This window comes from Quercus lobata, chromosome 8 (genome assembly GCF_001633185.2).
Source record: "Quercus lobata isolate SW786 chromosome 8, ValleyOak3.0 Primary Assembly, whole genome shotgun sequence".
NCBI lineage: Eukaryota > Viridiplantae > Streptophyta > Magnoliopsida > Fagales > Fagaceae > Quercus > Quercus lobata.
The window spans coordinates 28,843,119-28,854,543 of record NC_044911.1 but is presented as its reverse complement, the minus strand read 5'-3'; the positions used below and the strand labels follow the sequence as shown (position 1 = coordinate 28,854,543).

Genomic DNA, 11,425 nt, shown 5'->3' with positions numbered 1-11,425 from the left:
AAATATTTCGTCACTAAAACAATTTTTTGTTGTTATATTTGTGACGAAAAAATTCGTCACTAAAACTTATTTTCTATTTTTTTTTTTCATGGCTTTGATATTAACCTGTAACCTGTCATTACATTATTAAAACCTTACATTTGAATAACACATTTATTTCAACAACACATTTATAAAAAAAGATCCATACATTCTACAAGTAAAAAATAAAACAAGTATGCAATTCAAACTTCTTCTATACAATAATTGTTTGCAACACATACAATAAGTGTTTTAACTTGAAGTTGAACCACCCCTATTGGTAAGAGCTTCATCATAACCCTTACTCCTCAAAAAGTTAAGAAAATTCTTTTGGACCTCTTCTTACTTAGCTCGTGCCTCTTGGTCCCTAGCTCGCTCCTCTTGATCCCTAACTCTTGCCTCTTTGAGCTCAATTATCTCATTTTCTAGCCGTTAGATATAATCCACCGAGGAATTAGATGAGGCGGTGGTTACTAGAGAAGAGGAAGGTCTCAGGCCAAGTCCTTTTACAATACCGGACTTTTTCTTAAAACCAAGTTTAAGATCTCCTCTTGTATAAGGGGAATTGCATTAGGATCTTGACAATGATCTTCTTGCACTTTGAGAATATTTTCCTATCATTTGAAAGAGAGAAAGAAACAAACAATCACAATATTAATACTACATATGTTATAGCTTTATCCATGTTTGACTACAATTGCAAGGCGAATGCTACTTTAATAAAATAAAGACAATTCATGCATAATGTATTTTAACATCTAAGTCTATAAGTTACTTAGATAAAGTTCTATCCCATTCATGAATGCACAAGTCTATATTAATACTTAAACAAATATACATTGCACACACAAATATACACTCCCAATATGAATTTAAATCACCTTATAAATCCACCACAAAACCAATCACAAACATCAAGTATAGAGTTTTTACAAGTATTGAAATCAATTAAAGTACTATTCATCACATCTAATCAACAAGGTCCATTCACATTTGCAAGAAACTAAAAACACTACCAATATGAATTTAAGTCACCTTATAACACCATGCAAGCCACTCGCTTGCTTCAATGCAACAACCCACCACAAAACCAATTTTCAACATCACAACTATAATGCTTACAAGTATTTAAACCAAATAAAATATTATTCATCACATCTAATCAACAATACTCATTCACATTTGCAAGAATTGAAAAACACTCCGAATATGTATTTAAATCACCTTATAACACCATGTAAGCCACCCACTTGCTTCAACACAACATACCACCACAAATCCAATTTCTAATATTACAAGTATAGAGTTTTATAAGTTTTTAACTAAAATTTTATTACTTTGCTCAAGTTAAGCTTACAACTTTCAGAAAAAAAATCCAAAGTTATTGCAAACAATGTGTATTTACCTTGCAAAAGGAAAGTTAAATTTATAAGTACTTCAGTCTTGCAAATGATCCTTTCATAAATTACAAAGGCATAGGTTCCAAATTAAAAAAATAAAATAAAATAAAAAAAGCAAAAATTTCACGAATGATCTCTGGCTCAAAGAGTTTGATGCATACCTCTATATATAACTCAAAAGTTTCTCTCCAACAATAGAATAGAAATTTTGCATGGTAATTGTACTGGTTTAGCAAATAATAATAATAATAATAATAATAATAATAATAATAATATTCTGTTGGCAATCATCAATATGCGTGAACCCATCCCTTCTCAAGGTAGAATGACTACAATTTGTATGTATTATTTATTTTAGATTGGGAGCTTTAAATATGCCAGCTACCAGAAAGCATGGAATTCATTTCATTGTATCAAACACCTTGACCTTGACCTTCTTTTTTTTTTTCTTTTTCTTTTTTTTTTTAGCTTGGTTAGAAATATTACTGACTAGGTACGGTCCGGACTAATGAGTGCAATAAGTGTCCATCAATTTGTATCATTGAGTAATTTGGGCTCTACTTAAAAAAAAGAAAAAGAAAAAAGCAATTTGGGCTTTACTGATCCAATAAGCAAACAGTGAGGATAAATTAAAAATTCATAATACAAATTGTCAATTTTGGGCAATAGGCTTGGTTTTATAAATTAAAAATTCAAGCAGTGAGCTTGAAATAGTTGGGAGAATTGGACTTCTGGCCCAGTGGCCTGTGGAATAGTTGGCTTGCTGGCCTAGAATCCATGACTCCTCGTAAATTCAAGCAGTGAACGCTACATAATTTCTTTTCATTTTTATTTTTCTAATAAAGCATTTCTTATTTATCCCCCAACGCCCCCCCTCCCCACCAAAAAAAATCTCTAATTAAACAAAAAGATAAAGATAGAAACACCACACCCTTGTCATATAGGATGGAGGACTTTACAAATCAATCCCCACTCAGTTTCACTCATCAAAAAACAAATTTAAAATACAACACAAACAAAGGTAAATTAAACAAAAATAATGGCAACCCTTAAAAGATCATATCTGAAAGTACCCCTCGAGAGACATATCATTGCTAAAATAATCTAATCGATCATATATTGCATGCTTAAAAGGAAATTTTGATTCAAGGGTTAAAAAATGGAAAAAATAAAAGTACTAACATATTCTAAAGAATGAAAAAGCTCATAGCAGCTGCAATAGTTGCATCATGAACCACTCCAATTTTATTACACATTAAATTCCACTAAAAAGTGTTAAGTACAAGTGTACCTCAACAACATGCTGCAGATCACTATTGGGCTCAGTTTTTGGGATACCCTACAAGTTAAACGGCAAGAAAAGCTGCATGAAAACCACATTTGACTCAATATAAAGAGCGTGGGTGTGGACAGTGCCCACAGCACTCTAGCTAGAAAAGACAAAATCCAGCTTCAGCAATTGCCGAACTACAATCAAATCAGCAAGGACAAAGTCCATCTAAAATATTGAGTGAATCCATATTTGTGGACAAAAAATCCTCTAGTGAGAAGAAAAAGACACACATATGAGTGTAAAAAATGATACTCAACATTTAAAAAGAAATGAGTTAAAAAACTCACATCAGCTGCCCAGTCAGGAAGCTCAATATGAGCAGGTACAGCACGTCTACTAGATATAGCATATGGCCTTAGTTCCCTGCACAATAGTCAACATAATACATAGTGGGATAGCACCCCATATATCTGCACTTCTGCAGAATTATGACCACCAAAAACCCCTTCCAACATGCCAGCAAGTCCACCACTCGCTTAGGCACCACCACGTGATGCCGAACAAACAAAACACCAAGGACCATAAACTTTATACATAAGCACAAAGGAGAAGAAAGTGATCCATAGATTTCCCCACTGTTTTTGCATCTAGAACACCATTCTGCAATACAAATACTTCTCTTCCTCAAATTGTCCATATTAAGAATCTTTTCAATAACCGCCACCCATGTAAAGGGCTACTTTATTAATGTCCTTCACCTTCAAGATGCTTTGACAATAACAAGAAATTATGGTGTGAAGCATACTTTAACAAAAATCAAGGAGGTGCAAGAAGCTAGGAAAAAAATTATTATCATAAAAGATTAAAGGGTAAAAAGCTCACTAAATTCCAATAAAGAACACTGCCCTTAAAAAGTATTAGCTGCTAGCTGATTTCGCCTATTCAAAATTTTGATAATCTATTGCTGGCAGACTTTTCCATCTTCTCTCTATGTCACATAATGGTGGAAGTTTCTAAATTTCTTTCCTTAGTAACCATTTTCCATCTACTGCATACAGATAAACAACCAGCAGTTGATACAAGAAAGTGATTTAAACGCAACAAACCATTTTCCCACAATGATTCAAAGTTCCTATTAAAAGCTTCCAATATTAGATACAAATCAAAGCAAGCCCAAACAAAAACCATTCCAAAAATTATAGTATAATTACATGATTTAGTCAGTGAAATATAATCAAACAGCTCATGGGCATAATAGAAAAGGCCAAAACTAAGCACTTACGAGCTAAGAAGTAGGAAACGGCGAAGATACACTGAGCCCACCAAAATTGTTGGAAGTTAAATCTATCTCCAAATCAGTTATGCAAAGACGAACTTCCTAAATTGAAGATCAAAACTTTGTGCCAAATTGTGCAATCCCACATACGAAAGGGAAGAAAATGGAAGACAATTTTTCAAAATTTGAAAAAAAAAAAAAAAAAAAGACATTTTAATCAAAACAGAAAGTTCTGCATGTAAAGTGGAAGCAAATTAATATTCATAGTTTTACTTGTCTAAAACAAATCCCACATTGTGAGCTTCTTGAATAGATAAGAAAGCCATGTACAATTAAAGTTGATTACAAGTTCCTCCCCTTAAGTCTTAAACAATAGCGCAGTTACAATGTTCCCATCAACTATTAGAATCCCCATTAAATTTAAAGAATCATTCAATTTTAACTGAATTCATCAAAACTTTCAAAACTAACACTATGCATATCTTCTCAAATTACTAATTCTATATCTAAAACCCAAAAAAGGTAAAATTTAACATAAGAAACTCACACATTCTAAAATTCAATAAATAAATCATAAAAATTCACCATCTTTTCCTGAAATTCATTCACAATAGCTCAAAATTTGCACCAAAAAAACTTTGAATACCTCCAAAGGCGAAGCTCGAATGTGATGGGCAAACTTCTAGTTCCGATTCGAGAGAGGCTGAAGCGTCGACGTATTGAGGCGAGAGTGAACGCCACCATGCGCATTAGGACGCCAAAAAATCAAAGCCGGGAAGGCGAACGGTCACCGGGAATGCGAAGGGTCGCCGGTTCAAAGGAATGCGAAGGGTCACCGAGAAGTCAAATGGTCACCGATTCGAAGGAAGGTGAAGGGTCGCCGGTTCAAAGGAATGCCAAGGGTCGCCGGGAAGTCGAATGGTCGCCGGTTCGAAGGAAGGCGAATGGTCGCCGTTGAGCATAATCGGCGACGGTTGGCTCTTAACGGAGCTTCATCGGCGACGGTTTGAGCTTCATCGGCGACGGTTTGAGCTTAATCGCGACGGTGGGAGCTCAACGGTGCCGTTGAGCTTAATCGCGACGGTGAGGTTGTTTGGCTCTTTGTTTTTTTTTTTTTTTTTGACTGAAATATGGCTTTGAAGAGAGTTTCAACTATTTAGATATAGTGCTCTGTTGAAAAAAAAAAAAACTCTAAAAGCTTTTGGTGCATGTGCTGGGTATTGAAATTAGGCTTGAAGTCTTTAGTGACGAATTCCAGTTTCGTCACTAAAGACCGGGCTTTGTTAAGATATTTAGAGACGAAATTCATATTTTGTCACTAAATTATACTTTTAGTGACGAATTATGATTTCGTCACTAAAAACATATAAGTGCACAACTATTATTATTTTTAGTGACGAATATTTTTCGTCACTAATTCTTCCTTATAGTGACGATAGGATTTTCGTCACTAATACTATCCATAGTAATACCTACAGTGACGAAATATTTCGTCACTAAAAATTTCAACTTTTAGTGACGAAATATTTCGTCACTATAGATTAATTAAATTTGCGCCAAAATTTCCTTCTATTGGCGCCCATTTTTCAGAACACAATAGTGACGAAATTTATTTTTCGTCACTAAATGTTATAATTTTTTTCATTATTAGTGACGAAATTCATATTTCGTCACTAAAGCTGTATTTTTAGTGACGAAAAATATTTCCTCACTAATTTTCGTCACTAAAAATACATTTTGTTGTAGTGAGGCAGCAGTAGCTGGTTGTAAACATCGCATTTTGTATTCTTACAACTTGGGCCCTCAATCACCAATGATGGTAAAATTCTAAAGCTCAAGGTTGGTTTAGGGCCCGATTAGATTGAAATTGACTTAAGGAAGGTTTTTTTATGGAAGATATAACTCTTTTATGAGCTGAATAAAACTATTTTTGGAAAATAAAGGCCATGGAAACCCTAGGGCATGCGTACGCAGACACGCGTATGCATACCCATGCTCTAGACCTGTGCATGCATGCATGCATACGCATACACGGGCATGCATATGCATGTTAGGGTTCTAGAAACTATGAAAGACAAGTTTTCTGCATTAAAGCTAAAGTTTGGAATGAATACCACATCATTTGGGAGCCATTCCAAACCCTCATTTTCTCAATATAAAAAGCTATACATGGTACCTTTTCAAGAAACACACAAAAAATCCTAAGAGAAAACCTACGATTCACTAAAAATAGTAGATCAAAGAGGGAGTTTTTCACAAAACATCCTCAAGTCAATATTTCTATGATTGAGACCTTTTTTGGCCTTGATCTTTGAGTTTTGAAGTTTACTAATCAATTTGTTTGGTTGTAAATAGATTGACTAAGGAGAATGCTCAAAATCAAGTTTGAAAAGTTTTGTGTTTGAGGTATTAAGTTCTAACCTTTTCTTTTTCCTTTCTTTGTTTTAATTCTACTTTTTATTTGTTTTCTTGTTTTATTTATGTTTAGGAGGCCTAGGGTTTAGTAGTTTTCTGTTTTAAAGCGTGCTAGGTTGTTAGATTTATAATTTTTAAGTTCTGCTTTGTTTTTCTATGTTGCATTTTTTTTTTTTTTTTTTTTTTGAGAAACAAACACACACATACATACAAGAGAGAGGGAAAGGGGTTCTAACAAAAAGGCATACCACAACTCTACTTAAAAGCCATGGTAACTTTAAAAGGAGGGTGGTGCAAATTATTCTACACACAACACACTCTCTTAAGCAATGTGGGACAATTACCCATTCTTTTTTTTTTTTAAGAAACAAACACACACACACACAAGGGAGAGGGAAATGGGTTCTAACATAAAAGTACACCACAACTTCACTCAAAAGCCATGGTAACTTTTAAGGGAGAAGAGTTTGGGCGTATATGCATACACATGTGTTCTGCATGCGTACGCATACTTGAAGTATGTGTACACATATAACTAGGCTGCATACGCAGGCCCTATGTATACGCATGCATACTTGAGCCCAGAAACCCTAATTTAACATTTTCTGCTTCTGTTTCCTTATTTCTTTTGTTTAATATGTCTCTGTTCTAGCTTATTTCCACATGTATATGTCTCTGTTTCTTTATTTGTTTGCTTTATTATCCTTAACATGTTAGATTAGGGTTTAACTTCAATGCTTTCTTTGTTTTTCCATGAGCATGCATATGATATAATCATGCATTGATGCATAGATGCTGTGATGCAGTGAGGTAAGGAGTTAAGTCATGTATTCACATAAACACACATTTGGTTTGATATATGATCTTACTTTGCTTTGTTAGAAATGAATATGCATGTTTATGTGCCATGCTTCAAATATGACAACATGTTTTGTTTGATTATTGATATGACCATGTTTCTGCCCTTGTGATATATTGTTTATTTGCTATCTTAGACGAGATAATATGGTATGCATGATAGATGTATGTTAGGGTTTTAAGATGATTGATGCAATGTTAATTGTTAGATGACTGTTAGTGTGTGCGTAAGTATAGAATGCAATATTGGCTATGCCTTTAATGAGATTAAAATGTAAGACACAATGGGTAGAAGCTAACCCACGAGTCGGGTAAGGTTAGGTGTCTAACATCTTCCCATCCCCATACCAAAACTCTAAACCCATACTCTAGTAGTAAGACCAGTCCTTCCACGTAACGGCGTTATATATATGGTTCCTAGGCCTAAACTAGGTGGTGACTCCAAGCATCCTTCCTCCACCCCGGTCCACTCGGCCGAGGCGTACCCCCCTCCGAGAGGAAAGCGTTGTGCCCACACTGGTCCTTTAAAGGAAAGCTAGTTTGTCCTACTACAAGAAATTACTTTTTTGCCCTTGATAGATGGGCTAGCATTGGGCTTCAAAGAACCATGGTTGTTACCTGATCCTGTTAGGGCTTTAGCTTTTAGGCCTAGGCCAATATTTTGTAGGGCTTCTAATAGCTGAAGGCCCGTTGGTGCTTTGATGGGAGACATTTTCCTTTTCCCTTCTCTTGGGGATCCACTACTAAAAGTCGTCTTGTTAACGTCAACACCTAATCTTATCTCATTCACTGATACATCACGTACCTTCAAATGGTGGCCTTGTGTCTTGCCAAGTTCAAGCCCACTCGGATTTTTGTCCCATTCTTTTTTCGTACAACCACTATCCATGGACCATAGGTGCACTCAGGCACTCCCACTATGGTCCCCTTTCCCTGCTTAGGATTGCCAGGTTCATGGTTATCGCATGCATGAACTACCCTCTCTCCTTCCAACTTTGCATCTTCATTCCACTCCATCTTCTCAACCCGGATGGAGTACGGACAGTTTTCTTGCCGATGGCCAACTCATCTGCAAGAAAAACAAAGCTTGTGGATTCCCTTATAGCTCATTGGCTGCTTAAACCTCCCAATCATAACAGCAGTAATAAGTGGCTTATCGATGTCTATCTAAACATACAAATGTGCAAACCTGCCTCCAGCCTCAGTTGCCGTGTGAGTATCCACTCTCAGAACATTACCAATGGTCTTATCTATATGTTGCAAGGCTTTAGCATTATAGTATTCAATGGGAAGCTCATAAAGTCTAACCTAGACCGCTATTGACGGAACATTTGCAGTGGACGGTTTAAAGTTAGGCTCCTAATGGAGAGAAAGTGCTCCCCAACGAACCATGGGCCCTTCTTCAAAATAGCTTCGAAGTCTTCTTTTAGAGAGAATTGAATGAGGAAGAAATCATGACCTAGGTTTACACAGTCTAGACGTCCAGCTAGTTTCCAGAACGAATGGATTCTTGAATGCAAAAAGTTAAAGCCAATTGTTCTGCCATAAACTTTGACAATAAGGGCTTTCGACCAAGGAGTCCGAATGTGTTGCTTGAACTCTTTGGAGAACTTCACTGTTGTAAGCCCTTGCTGAAAGGATTCGACCTCGTCATCCAATTCCATATCATCATTTTTTTTGACTTAGGGGGGCAAAGGGAATGAAGACTGAGACCAAAAATACAGCAGCATGGCACGGCACGTCGATAGCAGATCTACTTCTGAGAGAGACCAAGAAAGCACCAGCACGGTATTTCCCTCTCTCATCTTAGTTGAGCAAAGGCAGAACCTCTTTTCTCTCACTCTCTCTCTAACTCTCTTCTCTCTTTTTCTTTTTCTTTTTTGAAAACAAACTGAACCTTTCATTCATAACAGCTAGAGCTGAAGGTTGTGCTCTGTTCTGTAGCTTGTGCTCTGTTTTACGTTCTTCTCTCTTTTTCAATGGAAGGTGGAGAACTCTCTTAATTTTTTTCCTGTTTTGTTGCTAAATGAAGAGTCACTGTCAATACTTTGACTCTTTTACTGTTTGGAGTTTGGACCCATTGGGTGTTTTTTATTTTTATATATTTTTTTATGAACTACCCATATGCTGAATGGGTGATTTTGTATTTTTATAACATATGCCCGTATGAATAAAGGAGCAACAATATCAATGAATAAAGGAGCAACAAATAATTAATGGTGGTGCTTGTCTTTTTGTTTTTTTTTTTTTTAGTTGACATGATTTGAAATTTTAATGGTTAGTTGTTAATATTTAATAAAGTTTGTTAATTGTAGTGTTATGCTACGTGCCTAGTGTTGTTATGTGCCTTTTTATTAATTTAAACTTCACCCCTCTAACTTAAACTTTTGACTCCGTCCCTATTTCTTATAATGTCAAATCCCAGAGTACGTTATCTTGATACACATTGTTGGGACCATAAAAGATTAAAGCTTTTGAGACTGATGGGTATTCAACGTTGTATGGGCCTATGGACTATAGAATTGCATAAGCTTGTATGAAACCTCTTTTTGAAAGAGAACATGCTTATTAATATGTAGGTTAACGTTAACTTGTAATTGTGGTTTGGAACTGATAAATCCAGGTTGTGCAGGGTGTTTGTTGCTGGTTGCTTTCTTGTCAAGGTGTTCATGCTCATTAAGCTCAAGGCATTATTGTCCAAAACTTCTTTTTTTCTAGCAGATATGACGAATGTTCCTTCTGAATTTACTCCTATATTTTTGTCTTGGAAACTTAACCCTGTGCCTCACTAGTATAAAAATTTCTTTCATACTAGAAAATTGCAATCAAAAGCCACTTGTGGGTCATCTAGTCAACGGACAACATTCATTGTTATAGTTTATTCTTGTTCATATTTTGGTTGATGATGTACAAGGTACTTAGCAATTTGACAATTCTGATATCACAATCAACACACTCTCTACTTTCATATATTTTTCTTTGGAGTGGGACATCTATTAGTTAGTGCATTGGCAGGCCAGTCAAAATGGAAAAAATTCCGCTCACCGCTCCATTGATTTCTCATTATGTATCATGTGTTTGCTTGTGTGGGGTTGAGAATTTGAGATCTTCAGAATTTACAGCCTGTAAAAGTAGGACTTTGATTGATCCCCACCATTTCATAGAGAGAGAGAGAGAGAGAGAGAGTCACAGCACAGGTATGAAGAAAACAAAGTCAAGAAAAAGGCAATGTTCCAATCCTTTTTTTCTTCACTTTTGAACTTTTGGGCCATTAGTTATAATATATTCCAGTTTCTTCCCACTTTAAATGTCTTTCATATCATCAGAAATATCAAAGAATCACATAAAGCAAAGGGGTAGGCAAATGAGAGCACTAGGCAAACTGGTCTCTCTTTAATGTGTCTCTATCATTACATTGTGGTTTTCTTAAGTAAATTCAGTTAGTGAGGTTACTTCCTTGAATCATGCTACTTCAAGGCACACTATGCCTGGTCTCTCTCAGACATCCCTGTTATGGAGACTCTGTGTGTGTGTTTCTACGATGCAAAATCTGCCATCTTATTCAAAAAAATAAATAAATAATGTGGCCGTCTCATTCACCCTGACTTTTATGACTTAGTTTATACCAGCTCTATATGATCAAACAACTTTACCTTACTTTCCCTCTTAATCTTCAAGCAAGACAGATAAAGAGGATACCTACCACATACAATACACAAAGTGGCCTCAAATTCTACAACTAAGGGTTGTAACTTGTGAGTTCAACTTATTACTACAGGAAAGAGCGACTCTAAGTGACGTTGGCTTTTGTTGAATAAGGCAAATATGGACAGCCTACCCTGTCTCCCTAAAAAACCTTCATTGTCGAGTTCAAGATAATTTTTTAATACATCTTTTATTCATTTGAAGTCAGGGAGCCTGAGAGAGAGTTTCTTTGGGGAAAACAATATAAGATGCTTATATACTGTGGTTAGGCCAAATATATTGATGTGCTTAGAGTCATGAACCATCCATAGACATACAACAGAAATAATCCTAATCCGAGCCACCGACACAGTTGAAATAGATATTGACAAATATACAATTTTGAAAATAATTTCTTCCAAATACAGGCAAACTATGCCATTCAGCTCAACAGGATGCAGAGTATGCTGGCATAGGAGTAAACTGATAAAATGGATG

At 35.7% G+C, this 11,425-nt stretch overlaps 1 long non-coding RNA gene across 5 annotated transcripts; it reads right to left on the bottom strand.

Moving 5' to 3' along the window:
* Nucleotides 1-395: 395 nt before the first annotated feature.
* Nucleotides 396-5,225, bottom strand: LOC115957831. Of its 5 annotated transcripts, none has more exons than XR_004084407.1 (5): nucleotides 4,617-5,225; nucleotides 3,977-4,090; nucleotides 3,042-3,742; nucleotides 2,713-2,760; nucleotides 396-635 (listed from the first exon to the last, which is right to left on the bottom strand). It is a non-coding gene; the product is annotated as an uncharacterized LOC115957831 (long non-coding RNA). The 5 variants fall into 5 exon arrangements; XR_004084408.1 differs by lacking the exon at nucleotides 3,977-4,090 and having other exon boundaries at nucleotides 3,042-3,462; nucleotides 3,577-3,742; nucleotides 4,617-5,157; XR_004084409.1 differs by lacking the exon at nucleotides 3,977-4,090 and having other exon boundaries at nucleotides 3,042-3,739; nucleotides 4,617-5,213.
* Nucleotides 5,226-11,425: the final 6,200 nt, after the last annotated feature.